At 44.1% G+C, this 13,401-nt stretch overlaps 1 long non-coding RNA gene across 1 annotated transcript in view; it reads left to right on the forward strand.

Annotated features, from left to right (window-relative positions):
• The first annotated feature begins 2,797 nt into the window (after positions 1 to 2,797).
• The window catches only part of LOC148147608 (uncharacterized), a 71,210-nt gene continuing 60,606 nt past the window's right edge, over positions 2,798 to 13,401 (forward strand). The window contains exon 1 of the long non-coding RNA XR_015759516.1: positions 2,798 to 2,816. This is a non-coding gene — a long non-coding RNA (uncharacterized LOC148147608). The remainder of the gene's footprint in view (positions 2,817 to 13,401) is intronic.

The following is a 13,401-nucleotide window of genomic DNA, read 5'->3' on the forward strand; positions in this document are numbered from 1 at the left end:
TCAACCTCCTAAGCTCTGATGAAAAAGATCCCAGCCTTTACAGTCTATTTTATCATTTTTATATTTTATATCTCAACCCATTCCCAGCAACATCCTAGTAAAATCTTTTCTGAACCCTCTCCAGTTTAATCATATCCTTCCTATAGCAGGGCAACCAGAACCGTACACAGTACTGCAGAAGAAGCTTCACCAATGTCCTGTACAACCTCAACATCACATCCCAGCTCCTATACTCAAAGGTCTGAGCAATGAAGGCAAGCATGCTAAGTGTCTTCTTAATCATCCTGTCTACCTGTGACGCAAATCTCAAAGAATTACATATAAACTATAATTATATTCACAGTTATAAACTATATTGGTTGAATAGAAGCCAATCCAAACAATCAATGATTCAAATCAGAATGGATATTAAATGTGTTGGCTTTGACATTTACATCCTCAGAATGAAATAAATGAAAGGGTCTGTCCCTGGGTGTTTTCCAGTTACCAAGTGGAACTTCCAGACCTCCCACACCAAGTGCTGACCGTCCCTTACTCACAGATACAAGCACAATTCACCTCACTCTATGATACCATTCCTGATTGTACTGACATTCTGGACCATGTATTACCCACAGCTAGCCTTTTCCTTTTCATCACTAACTCCATTAGTGCCCTGTATAGAATATTTTTTTTTGTTTAAAAATTCAAACAAAGGTCTTCATTTACAGGACATTCTTTGGCCCCAATTTTGACCTGAGCTGCCGCAAAATTCTTTCACTAACATGAATGTATACCTTAAAATCAATATGTTTTATTTACAAAAGTATCTAAGGAAAATAACAATTTTATGAATGTAACAAATATCTATTTGTGCACGAATCTATTAGTCCTTTCTGTGAATTACTGCCATCGGCACCTTGCCATTTTTCATGTCACAGATTTCCACGTCACAAATAAGACAAACTGATAAAATAGTGATTCCATCTGGACATAGGAACAGGAATATATGATTCAGCCTGACTGAGCTTGTGTTTCCCATATTACAACATCAAAACTCCTTCACTGATTGAAAAGTGCTGAAGGAGATCCTGAGGTTCTGATAGGCAATATACAGATGTAAGTTCTTCTCTCTTTCTTTCTCTGCCAAACTATTGATCCATGGCAGCTCAGTTCTTCAACTCAATTTGGCCACCATTACTCCATATTCCTTGACACACTTACCAAAGAAAGACCTATTGATCTCTGTTTTGAAAACACCACAGGAAAGATATTGTTAAACTTGGGAGGGTGCAGAAAAGATTTATAAGGATGTTTACAGGATTTGGAGAGTTTGAGTTATAGAAAAGGGCCAAATAGACTGGTCCCTTTCTTCCCCTGGAACTTCGGAGGCTGAGAGGTGACCTTATAGAGGTTTATAAAATCATGACGGGCATGGATAGGGTGAAAAATCAATGTTTTTTTTAGGGCAGTGAAGTCCAAGGTGAGGGGGCAAGATTTAAAAAGGACCTAAGGGGTAACTTCTTCCATGCAGAGGGTGGTGCATGTATGGAATGAGTTGCCAGAGGAAATGATGGAGGTGGGTACAATTTATAATATTTAAAAGACATCTGGATGGATATATAAATAAGGGTTTACAGAGATATGGGCCAAATGCTGGCAAAGTGGCTCGGTCAGATTGGGATGTCTGGTTGGCACAGAGCAGTTGGACCAAAGGGTCTATTTCTGTGCTATATGACTCTGTTCTCCATGACTCTATGATCCCCAAAGTCCACAACATTTTGAGGCGACTGAGATCCAGATTTCCATGACCGTTTGTTTGAAGAAGTGCTTTCAGATTTCATCCTAGCTCAAATTTAAGATTGTGTCATCTTTCTCTGGATTATCCCACTAAAGAAAATGATTCCTGAGTTTCCATCCTTTCGAATACCTTTATCATTAATGAGACAGTGATTCACCAATCAACCTCCTCCCATCACTACCAACTCCCCTCCCACCCAAGCCCCTGCTCAGCATGTACAGATCCAACAACTCACTGTCTCCATCGTCAACAGGCCCCTCTTGTTATCTAGAAGGAGTCAATAACTGGTTAGCAACACACTCGGAAAATCGTTCAACCTGCCCTCCCACAATCAACTCTGCAAACAGTAAAACTTCTCTCACTTCTGCCGGTCTAGCCCGTGGTTTTGATGAAATTCAGAAACCTGGCAACTAGCCCAGGGATTCAGGCATCAGCATTTACACGACAAGTGAGCGCAGCCAATGTGGCAACTGAGCGGAATAGTATAGCTCTAGTTGTCAGCATGGCCTGAAAGGATTCTCTACTAAGATTAGCGATGTCCAGTATGTCAGAAATGGTTCCGAGAATTTTGAGTGTTGAGTGAAGAATTGGTTTTAAAATCTTATTTTGGAAATGTCAAGTAAAGTTTGCAGAATAGTTATTTATTTCATGGGTTTTTCATTTTGGTATTTTCTAATGCATTCTTTCTCCGGATGTGGGTATCGCTGGTGTTTATTTGTTATCCCTAGCTGCCCCAGGATGGTGGCACAAATCCAAAAGGACAACCACATTGATGTAAAGCTGGAGGTACATCTAGTCTCGTCTGGCTAAGGGTGAGCAGATTTCCTTCCCTGAAAAATATGGATGGCACAGTGGATCAGTGGTTGGTATTGCTGCCTCGACAAGGCTTCGATTCCAGCTACGGGTGACTGTCTATGCGGACTTTGTATGTTCTCCTCGTGTGAGTGCAGATTTCCTGCGGGTGCTCCGGCTTCCTCCCACAGTCTAAAAATGTGCAGGTTAGGTGGATTGGCCATGGAAAATGCACGGTTATAGGGTAAGGGTCTGGTGGGATGCCCTTTGTAGGGTTGGTGTGGATTTGATGGGCTGTATGGCCTCTTTCTGCATTATAGGGATTCTATGGAAGGGTATTAGTGAAACAGTGGCTTTTATAACAAAGCAGAACTTTCAAAGTCAGTTTTACCAATAACATATTTGTATTTCTAGTTTTAAAAATATGAATTCAAGCTTTAATATATGTGGAAAGTTTCAAACTCACTACTCTGCATATTATAAGTGTATTCTCTTACTAATCCTATACTATAACTATTATACTACCCCAGCCAAGCTTTTCCATTATATAAAATGAAGAAGTAATTCAAATGAAAGAAGTCTGTATTAAATAGTATTATGCCAAGTGAGCTGGGTCTGTCTTGACGTCAATTTGAACAAAGTGATCAAAGATACCCTTTATCAAGGAAGTGGGGACTGGAGTTGAATGAAAGTTTTTAAAAACAGATGTCAAGACTTGAAAGTACAGTACAGTTTTGAAGAAGTGTCAAACCTGGCTGGAACCATTAACTCTGCCTCTCTCTCTCTGTCTCTCTCAATACAGATCCTACCATACCTGCTGAGTTGCTCCATATTTCTGGCAGTGATTATATCTTTCTACTTTAACATCATTGTATCACTCTGACACTAGGGGCTATAACGTATATTCTGGGATCTTCTTATACTAATTGAGTTTATGCATCTGTTGCTTGTTTGAGTTCCCGATTTTAACTCCTAGTGGGCTTTGGGGAGGTGGACTTTGGATTGGTGAGTGAGTGGGCTTAAAGCAGATGGGATTCGAGTAGATAGACTTTGAATGAAGAGGCTTCGGTTAGGAGGATGGTGCGGAAAATTGGAAAATCAGTTGCCGCAGTAAAAAGCAAACACAGACAGGCCTGACGTTGCCAATTCATTTTCCACCTTAATAGTAAGTAATGTTGGCAGGTAACAGCAGATAAACATTCTTTGGGAATGGGATAAGACAGATTTTATTAAAATAAAGCTGAATCTGGCCGCAATAAACTGGGAACAGTTACATAAGGATTAATTTACAGCACAACAGAATGGGGTCAAAATGATACAGACCCAACGTGTTCCTTCAGGGTGAAATGTAAGAACATAACATGAACATAAGGACTAGGAGCAGGAGTAGGCCGTCCGGCCCTTCAAGCTTGCTCTGCCTCGCAATAAGATCATGGCTAATCTTTTAGTCAACTCAGCTCCACTTAACTGTGTTTTCACAACATTCCTTAATTCCTTTATTTTTCAGAAAAGTATCTACCTTAGCTTTGAGAGCAACAAGCAGAGGATAAAATGTAATAGAAAGGTGTTTAACAGCTACAAAGGAAGCAAAACAACGGAGGCTCTAGAGGAGTATAAAAAGTGTGGGGGGGGAAAGCAAAAAAGCAATTAGGAGAGCAAAGAGAGGGTATGAGAGCACGCTGGCAGGCAAGTTTAAGAAGAATCCCAAGACATTCTGTATCAAGGGGAAGAGAATAACCATGGAAAGACTAGGACCTGTTAGGGACCAAGGAGGCAACCTGCATGAAGGCAGAGTACACTAGTCCACACCTGCCTTTACACGGGAGAAGGAAAATGCAACAAAATATTTTAGAAGAGGAACTGTGAACTTCTTGAGCAGACAGATGTAAGGAGTGAGGAGATATTCGAGAATTTGGAGTTGTATACCCAGGCTGCTGTGAGAGATGAGGAACAAAATTGCTGGGACCCTGGCCCAAATTTTTAAATCATCTCTGACCACAGGCCAGCAGCTAATATTGTTCCATATTACAAGAAGGATATCATAGAATCCCTACAGTGTGGAAGCAAGCCATTCGACCTATCAAGTCCTACTGACCCTCCAAAGAGGATCCCACCAAGACCTAACCACCTGCCCGATCCCTAATTCTTTGCATTTCCCATGCACATCCACCCAACCTACACATCCCTGGACAGTAAGTGGCAATTTAGCACAACCAATCCACCTAAACTGCACATCTTTGTGAGGAAATCCACGCAGACACAAATGTGTAAACTCCACACAGTTGCCTGAGGCTGGAATCGAACCCAAGTTCCAGACACTATGAGGCAACAGTATTAACTGCTGAGCCACTATGCTGCCCCAAAGAGCTAGTAAAATAAGACCAGGAAACTATACACCAATGAGTCTCACATCAGTGGTAAGGAAACCGTTGGAGAAGATAGTGAAGGGGAAAATTAATCTCCATTTAGAGAGGCAAGGTTTAATCAGAGGTAGTCAGCATGGCTTTGTCAGAAGGAGGTCATACCTAAAAAATCTGGTGGAATTTTTTGAGGAGGTGACCAAATGAGTGGATGAAGGCATTTGATGCAGTTTATATGGAATTCACTAAAACCTTTGACAATGTCACACATGGGAAACTGACAAAGCTCAAGGGATCCAGGGTAACATGGCAAGTTGGATCCAAAATTGGCTTAGTGACAGAAGACAGAGAGTGATGGTAAAAGGCTGTTGGTGTGATTGGGGTTTAATGTGCAGTTGCATATCACAGGGATCAGAGCTGGATCCCTTACTGTTCACGATATTTATAAATGATTTAGACGAGAGTGTGGAAGCAATGACAAGTAAGTTTGTTGATAACACACAAATTGGCTGGGTGCTTGACCGTGAGGAGAAAGGTGTTATGTTAATAGCGAATGTAAATGGTCAGATTAGTGGCAGATGGAATTTAATCCTGATTAACATAATGTTATGCACTTTGCAGAAGGAACATAAGAAATGGGTACTCAATGAATGACAGGACACTGGGAGCTCAGAAGAACAGAGGGATCATGGTGTGCTTACTCGCAGATCCCTGAAGGTGGCAGGACAGGTTACTAGGGTAGTTAAGAAGGTGTGATGTTTGCCTTTATTATTGAGGCTTATGAAAGAAGAGCAGGGATATTAAGTAGGAACAAAAACAGAAATTGCTGGAAAATCTCAACAGGTCTGGCAGCATCTGTGGAGAGAAATCAGAGTTAACATTTCAAGACTAGTGACCCAATATCCCTAGAATAATTTTCCTATCAATCTCACACTTTCCCATATTGTATTCCATCTGCCATTTCTTTGCCCAATCTTCTAGCCTGTCCTTCTGCAGCCTTCCCTCTTCCTCAACCGCTGTCTGCCCCTCCAAGGAACAGTCTGACACAGTCATACCCACAGAATCATACCTTACAGACAATGTCCCAGACATTCCCACTATCACCATCCCTGGGTATGCCCTGTCCCACTGATAAGACAGACACAGCAGAGATGATGGCATAGTGGTATACAGTCAGGAGGGAATTGCCCTGGGAACTCTCCACATTAACCCTGGATTCCATGAAGTCTTCAGGTTAAAGATGAACAAAGAAACCTCCTGCTGATTACCAGGCACCATCCGCCCTTGGCTGACGAATCGGTACACCTTCATGTTGAACAAATCTTAGAGGATGACAAGGGTACAGAATGAGCTCTGATTGGGGGAATTTAAGTGTCCACCATCAAGAATTGCTCGGCAGCAGCAGTACTGTTTGGGTCCAAAAGGATATAGCTGCCAGGCTGGGTCTGTAGCCGGTAGTAAGGGAACCAACATACTTGAACTCATCCTTACCCATCTGCCAGCTGCAGATGCACTTGCCCATGACAGTATCAGTAACAGCGACCACCAAATAGTCCCTGTGGAGACGAAGTCCTGCCTTCATTTTCACATTGAGAATACCCTCCATTGTGTTGTGTGGCACTATCACCATGCTAAACGGGACAGACCTCGAACAAATCTAGCAACTCAAAACTGGGCATCCATGAAGTCTGTGGGCCATCAACAGCAGCAGAGTTGTACTCAAGCATGATCTGCAACTTTATGGACCGGCATATCCCCCACTCAACCATTATGATCATGGCAGGGGATCAACCCTAGTCCAATGGAGAGTGTTGGATGGAATGCCAGGAGCAGCAGCAGGCACATCTAAAATCAAGGTGTCAACCTGGTGAAGCTACCAAACAGTATAAGCAGCAAGTGATAGACAGAGCTAAACAATGCCATGACTAATGGATCAGGACTAAGCCACATGTCACGCTATATTTAGTTCTGAATAGTGGTGAACAATTAAACAACTTACTGGAGCAGTACAGCAGTTCAGGCAGCATCCGAGGAGCAGCAAAATCGACGTTTCGGGCAAAAGCCCTTCATCAGGAATAAAAAACCCGAAATGTCGATTTTGCTGCTCCTCGGATGCTGCCTAAACTGCTGTGCTCTTCCAGCACCACCAATCCAAAATCTGGTTTTCAGCATCTGCAGTCATTGTTTTTACCTAACTTACTGGAGAAGAAGGCTCCACAAATATTCCCATCCTCAATGATGGAAAAGTCTAGCATATCAGTGCAAAACATAAGGCTAAACATTCACAGCAAGCTTCATCCAGAAGTGTTGATTGGATGATCCATCCCGGCCTTTTCTAGTAATCCCCAGCATCAGAGATACCAGTCTTCAGCCAATTTGATTCACTCCATGTGATATTAAGAAATGGTTGGAGGCACTGCAAATGCCATAGGCCTGACAACATTCCGGCAATAGTTCTGAAGACTTGTCGTCCAGAACTTATCGCTCTCCTAGCCAAGCTCTGACAATATTGGCCTCGACCTAACAATGTGGAAAATTGCCCAGGCATGTCCTGTACATAAAAAAGCAGGACAAATCCGCCTGGCCAATTATCGCCCCATCTATTTACTCTCCATCATCAGTAAAGTGATGGAAGATGTTGTCAACAGTGCTATCAAGCAGCACCTACTCAGCAATAACCTGCTCAGTGATGCCCAGTTGGGGTTCCACTAGGGCCACTCAGCTCCTGACCTCATTACACCCTTGGTCAAACATGGACAAAAGGGCTGAATTCCAGAAGTAAGGCAAGAGTGACAGCCCTTTGACTGAGTGTGGCATCGAGGAGCACTAACAAAACTCAAATCAACGGTATTGGAGAAAAACTCTCCATGGTTAAAGTCGCAGTTGCACATAGGAAGATGTTTGTGATTTTTGGAGATCAGTCATTTTAGCTCCAGCCCATCTCTGTAAGAGATCCTTATGGTAGTGTCCTGGGCCCAACCATCTTCACCTGCTTCATCAATAACTTTCCCTTCATCATAAGGACGAAAACATGGATGTTTGCTAATGATTGCACAATGTTCAGCATCGTTCCTGACTGAGATACTGAAGCAGTGCATACTCAAATGCAAAAAGATCTGGTCAATACCCAGGCTTGGGCTGACAAGTGACAAGTAACATTCACACCACACAAATACCCAGCAATGACCATCTCAGATAAAAGACAATCTATCCACTGCCCCTTGACATATAATGGTGATACCATCACTGATTTCTGCATTATAAACATCGTGGGGATTACCATTGACTGGAAACTCAGTTGGACACAGAACATCAATACAATGGCTACAAGATCAGGTCAGAGGCTAGGAATATGGTGGCAAGTAATGCATTTTCTGACTCCCGAAAGTCTGTCATAGAGTCATACAGCATAGAAACAGACCCTTTGGCCCAACTCATCCATGCCGACCAAGTTTTCTAAACTGAACTACTCCCATCTGGCCCCGATTCCTTGAAACCCTTCTTAACCAAGTAATTGTCCAAATGTCTTTTAAATGTTGTTGTAACTTCACAGATTGAAAGAAGCAGCAATAACTCTGTCTGGAAAAAACTATTAAAGGACAAGGATAGACTTATGCAGGAACTGAAAGTATATGCATAGATGGGAAAAGAAGAAGTCGAGGCTACATGAACAACACTGTTTTAATAACTGCTAAATACTGGCTGCTTTATACCACAAGGACAAATTATTGTCCTGCAGCAAAAGTTTAAAGAGCCAACTGCAGGAAAGCTGTATCTTCGAACAGGCAGTCAATGCCAAGTATAACAAGGAACAAAGCTGTCCCTACAAGTCACCCCTGCTTTTCAACTGCACAGCTTCCTTTACTCTTGTCCAAATGGTGTTTCGGATCACTCCAATATTTTGTACTCATGGAGTCATAGAGTCATAGAGCACAAAAACAGACGCTTCGGTCCAACTCATCCATGGTGACCTAGTTTCTTAAACTGAACCAGTCCCATTTGCCTGCATTTTGCTCATTTTCCTCTACACCTTTCCTATCCATCTCCCTGCCCAAATGTCTTTGAAATGTTGTAATTGTACTCACCTGTACTACTTCCTCTGCCAACTCATTTTATATACGTACCACCCTCTGTGTGAAAAAGTTGTCCCTCAGGTCCTTTGTAAATCATTCCCCCCTTACCTTAAACTTATACCCTCTAGTTTTGGACTCCCCTACCCATGGAAAGATAGTTTGGCTATTCACCTTATCTATGCCCTTCATGATGTTATAAATCTCTGCAAGGCAATCCCTCAGCCTCCTATGCACCAGGGAAAGAAGTCTCAGCCTATCCAGCTTCTCCCTATAACTACAAGCTTTCAGTCTCAATCACACCCTTGAAAATCTTTTTTCTACCCTTTCCAGTTTAATAACATCCTTTCTATAGCAGGGCATCAAGAATTGTAGGAAGTACTCCAATTGTGGCCTTACCAATATCTTGCACAGCCATAACATGACATCATGAATCCTGTACCCAATGCTTTGACTGATTAAGGCAAGTGTGCCAAATGCCTTCTTCACCAAATCTGCTCCTGTCCTTACAGTGAGGAATGCTGAACAAGTGCCAGGAACAACGTGCACTCACTCGTCCTGGTTAGAAATTGATAGAGCTGGGTGACAGCAGCAAGCGTTGTTCCAGTGCCTCTCACCCTCCTGGACAGGATAAAATAAAGAGAGCAAGCTCCTTGTTTGACAAGTGAATTCTCCCTCACTTTCCATGCCAGAAAAAGAATCAAAGGGAAATCCCCGCATGAAAGTCCACACCTTTCAGCATCTCAGGTGGGCTGGGAAGTTCTTTAAAAGTGCAGTCACAGTTGTATAACATGAGATGAGGCAAGCAAATGATGCACAGAAAGATCCCACAACCCTGTTCCACACTAAGACCTAAGATTAACATTGTGTCCACTGACCTGCATTGGCTCCCAGCACTTTCATGATTTTGTGACATGCAGGTGAGGTACCAACTGAGTAAAGATCGATGAACCCGGTCTATGGGAGGTCACCAAATGCAGCAAGGACATTATGTAGTAGCAAAGCACAGTGTCTTGGCAGCATTTGAAATTAGCAGCATTGTCCACAGCTTATTAGATAAATGATTGATCTCTGAGCCTGATGCATTGGCATAGTCCAGGTGCGCAAGGCCATCAGGCCTCAAGTTAGAATTGCAATGGGAAAGACATTTCCCCACCTCCATAGTCAATGTAATGTTAACTAACAACCTTGTTAAGTAAATCAGCTGGGACGGTCAGTAGAACACACTCTTGGCTGAGTGAGAGTAGTGGCTGGCTATCCTATCCCAGTGTCTGCCAAGACCACAACAACTCTTCTAAATCTTTATGTGAGTGGCTGCTTCTCAAGATCCACTGTGGACCCATGAGGGATCTCTCGATCCTTGACTCAATATGGAACAAGGCTACATCACATTGAGAGTGCTATATCGTGACATGGCCAAATTCATTAATAGAAAAGGGTCATTGTACAAGTTATCTAAGATCAGTTCTGAGGAAGGTTAACTCGACCCGAAACGTTAACTCGGCCCGAAACGTTAACTCGACCTGAAACGTTAACTCTGATTCTGCCAGACCTGCTGAGCTTTTCCAGCAATTTCTGTTTTTGTTTCTGATTTATAGCATCTGCAGTTCATTTGGTTTTTATCTAAGATCATGGCTGCCACATTAGGAGTCTGCATTAGGCACTTTAAAAGCTACCATGATGTCTGTACCCTCAATAACTCCCAGGCTCCCAGACCCTTCGGTCCAATCTGTCCATGCCAACCAGATATCCCAACCCAATCTAGTCCCACTTACCAGCAACCGGCCCATTTCCTTCCAAACTCTTCCTATTCATATACCCAGGAGAAAGTGAGGACTGCAGATGCTGGAGATCAGAGCTGAACAATGTGGTGCTGGAAAAGCACAGCAGGTCAGGCAGCATCCAAGGAGCAGGAGAATCAAAGTTTCGGGCATAAGCCCTTCTTCAGGAATGAGGAAGGTGTGCCAAGCAGGCTAAGATAAAAGGTCGGGAGGAGGGACTTGGGGGAGGGTCGTTGGAAATGCGATAGGTGGAAGGAGGTTAAGGTGAGGGTGATAAAACCGGAGAGGGGAGTGGGGGTGGAGAGGTCAGGAAGAAGATTGCAGGTCAAGAAGGCGGTGCTGAGTCTGAGGGTTGGGACTGAGATAAGCTGGGGGGAGGGGAAATGAGGAAGCTGGAGAAATCTGCATTCATCCCTTGTGGTTGGAGGGTTCCTAGGCGGAAGATGAGGCGCTCTTCCTCCAGGCGTCGTGTTGCCATGGTCTGGCGATGGTGGAGGCCAAGGACCTGCATGTCCTTGGCGGAATGAGAGAGGGAGTTAAAGTGCTCTTCCATGGGGCGGTTGGGTTGGTTGGTCCGGGTGTCCCAGAGGTGTTCTCTGAAAGTAGGCGGCCTGTCTCCCCAATGTAGAGAAGGCCACATCGGGTGCAGCGGATGCAGTAAATGATGCGTGTGGAGGTGCAGGTGAATTTGTGATGGCTATGGAAGGATCCCTTGGGGCCTTGGAGGGAAGTGAGGGGGGAGGTGTGGGTGCAAGTTTTGCATTTCTTGCAGTTGCAGGGGAAGGTGCCGGGAGTGGAGATTGGGTCGGTGGGGGGTGTGGACCTGATGAGGGTGTCGCGGAGGAAGTGGTCTTTCCGGAATGCTGATAGGGGAGGGGGGGAGGGAAATATATCCCTGGTGGTGGGGTCTGTTTGGAGGTGGCGGAAATGACGAAGGATGATACGATGGATCTGGAGGTTGGTGGAGTGGTAGGTGAGGACCAGTGGGGTTCTGTCCTGGTGGCAACTGGAGGGGCGGGGTTCAAGGGCGGAGGAGCAGGAAGTGGAGGAGATGCGGTGGAGAGCATCGTCGACCACGTCTGAGTGGAAATTGCATTCTTTGAAGAAGGAGACCATCTGGGTTGTTCGGTATTGGAATTGGTCCTCCTGGGAGCAGATGCGGCAGAGGCGAAGGAATATGGGATGGCATTTTTACAGGGGACAGGGTGGGAGGAGATGTAATCTAGGTCACTGTGGGAGTCGGTTGGTTTATAGTAAATGTCCGTGTTGATTCGGTCGCCCGAGATAGAAATGGAGAGGTCTAGGAAAATGTTGCAATTGTACCAGCCTCCACCACATCCTCTGGCAGCTCATTCCATACATGTACCACGTAATACACTCTCAACTCTGATCTTCAGCATCTGCAGGCCTCACTGTCTCCTATAGATATGATGCAGCCCATGATTCAACCTGGGTCATTGGAGAGCAACTGTTAGGCCTCCTCAATATGCTCTGCAGAGCTGGAGCTGGCAAGGAGGGGATGTGATGGCCTCTGAAGGGACGGAGAATATCAGCGTTGTTCTGAGATGAAAGATGAGGACATTGAGTAGGAGGACAGAACAGAGCAGTGCAGAATCTGGTACAACAACCTCGACAGAATTTAATTGCCGCCTGCTGCCAATAGATTTGAGAAAGGCAAAGAAATAATTGAATTGAATTGAATGTATTGTTATGTGTACCGAGGCACAGTGAAAAGCTTGGTCTTGTTAGCAATACAGGCAGATCACAGAATTAAGTAGCATAGTTAGTAAATAATAGGTAAACAGCGGCAAAAACAAAAAAATCACAGGTACAGACGAATGTTAAGAGTTTGTGAGTCCATTCAGTATTCTAATAACAGTAGGGTAGAAACTGTTTTGGTACCGGCTGGTGCATATGTTCAGGCTTCTGCACCTTCTCCCCGATGGTAAAGTTTGTAGAAAAGTTTGTGGATCTTTGAGAATGCTGGAGGCCTTTTCTTGACAGCGGGCCTGGTAGATGGGAGGTTGGCCTTTGTGATTGTCTGGGCCGAGTTCACCACTCTCTGTCACCATCTCCGATCTTAGATGGTACAGTTGCATATGTCCAGATAGAATGCCTTCAATAGCGCACCTATAAAAGTTGGCGAGGGTATTCACCGTCATGTCAAATTTCCTCAGCTGCCTGAAGAAAAGGGGAGACATTGCTGGGCCTTTGTAACCAGTGCATCCATATGAAGAATCCAAGAAAACTTGTTGTGGATGACCACTCCCAGGAGCTTGACACTCTCCACTCATTCCACCTCTGTGCTATTAATGTGTAGGGGGATGTGAGTAACATCCCGCCAAAAATCAGTAATGATTTTGCTGGCATTGAGAGCTAGGTTGTTCTCAGCGCATTATTTTTCCAGGTCTTCCACCACCCATCTGTAGTCTGTTTTGTCGCTATCTGAGATTTGACCGACTATGGTGGTGTCATCAGTAAACTTGTAAATGGCATTACACTGGTATTTGGTGATGCAGTCATGGGTATACAGTGAGTACAGTAGGGGGCTGAGTACGCACCCCTGCAGGGCTGCAGTGTTGAGTGTTAGTGAGGATGAAATATTGTCCCCAATCTTC

Source organism: Chiloscyllium plagiosum, unplaced genomic scaffold (assembly GCF_037043375.1).
Source record: "Chiloscyllium plagiosum isolate Xiang-an unplaced genomic scaffold, Cpla_swu_hap1 HiC_scaffold_15, whole genome shotgun sequence".
NCBI lineage: Eukaryota > Metazoa > Chordata > Chondrichthyes > Orectolobiformes > Hemiscylliidae > Chiloscyllium > Chiloscyllium plagiosum.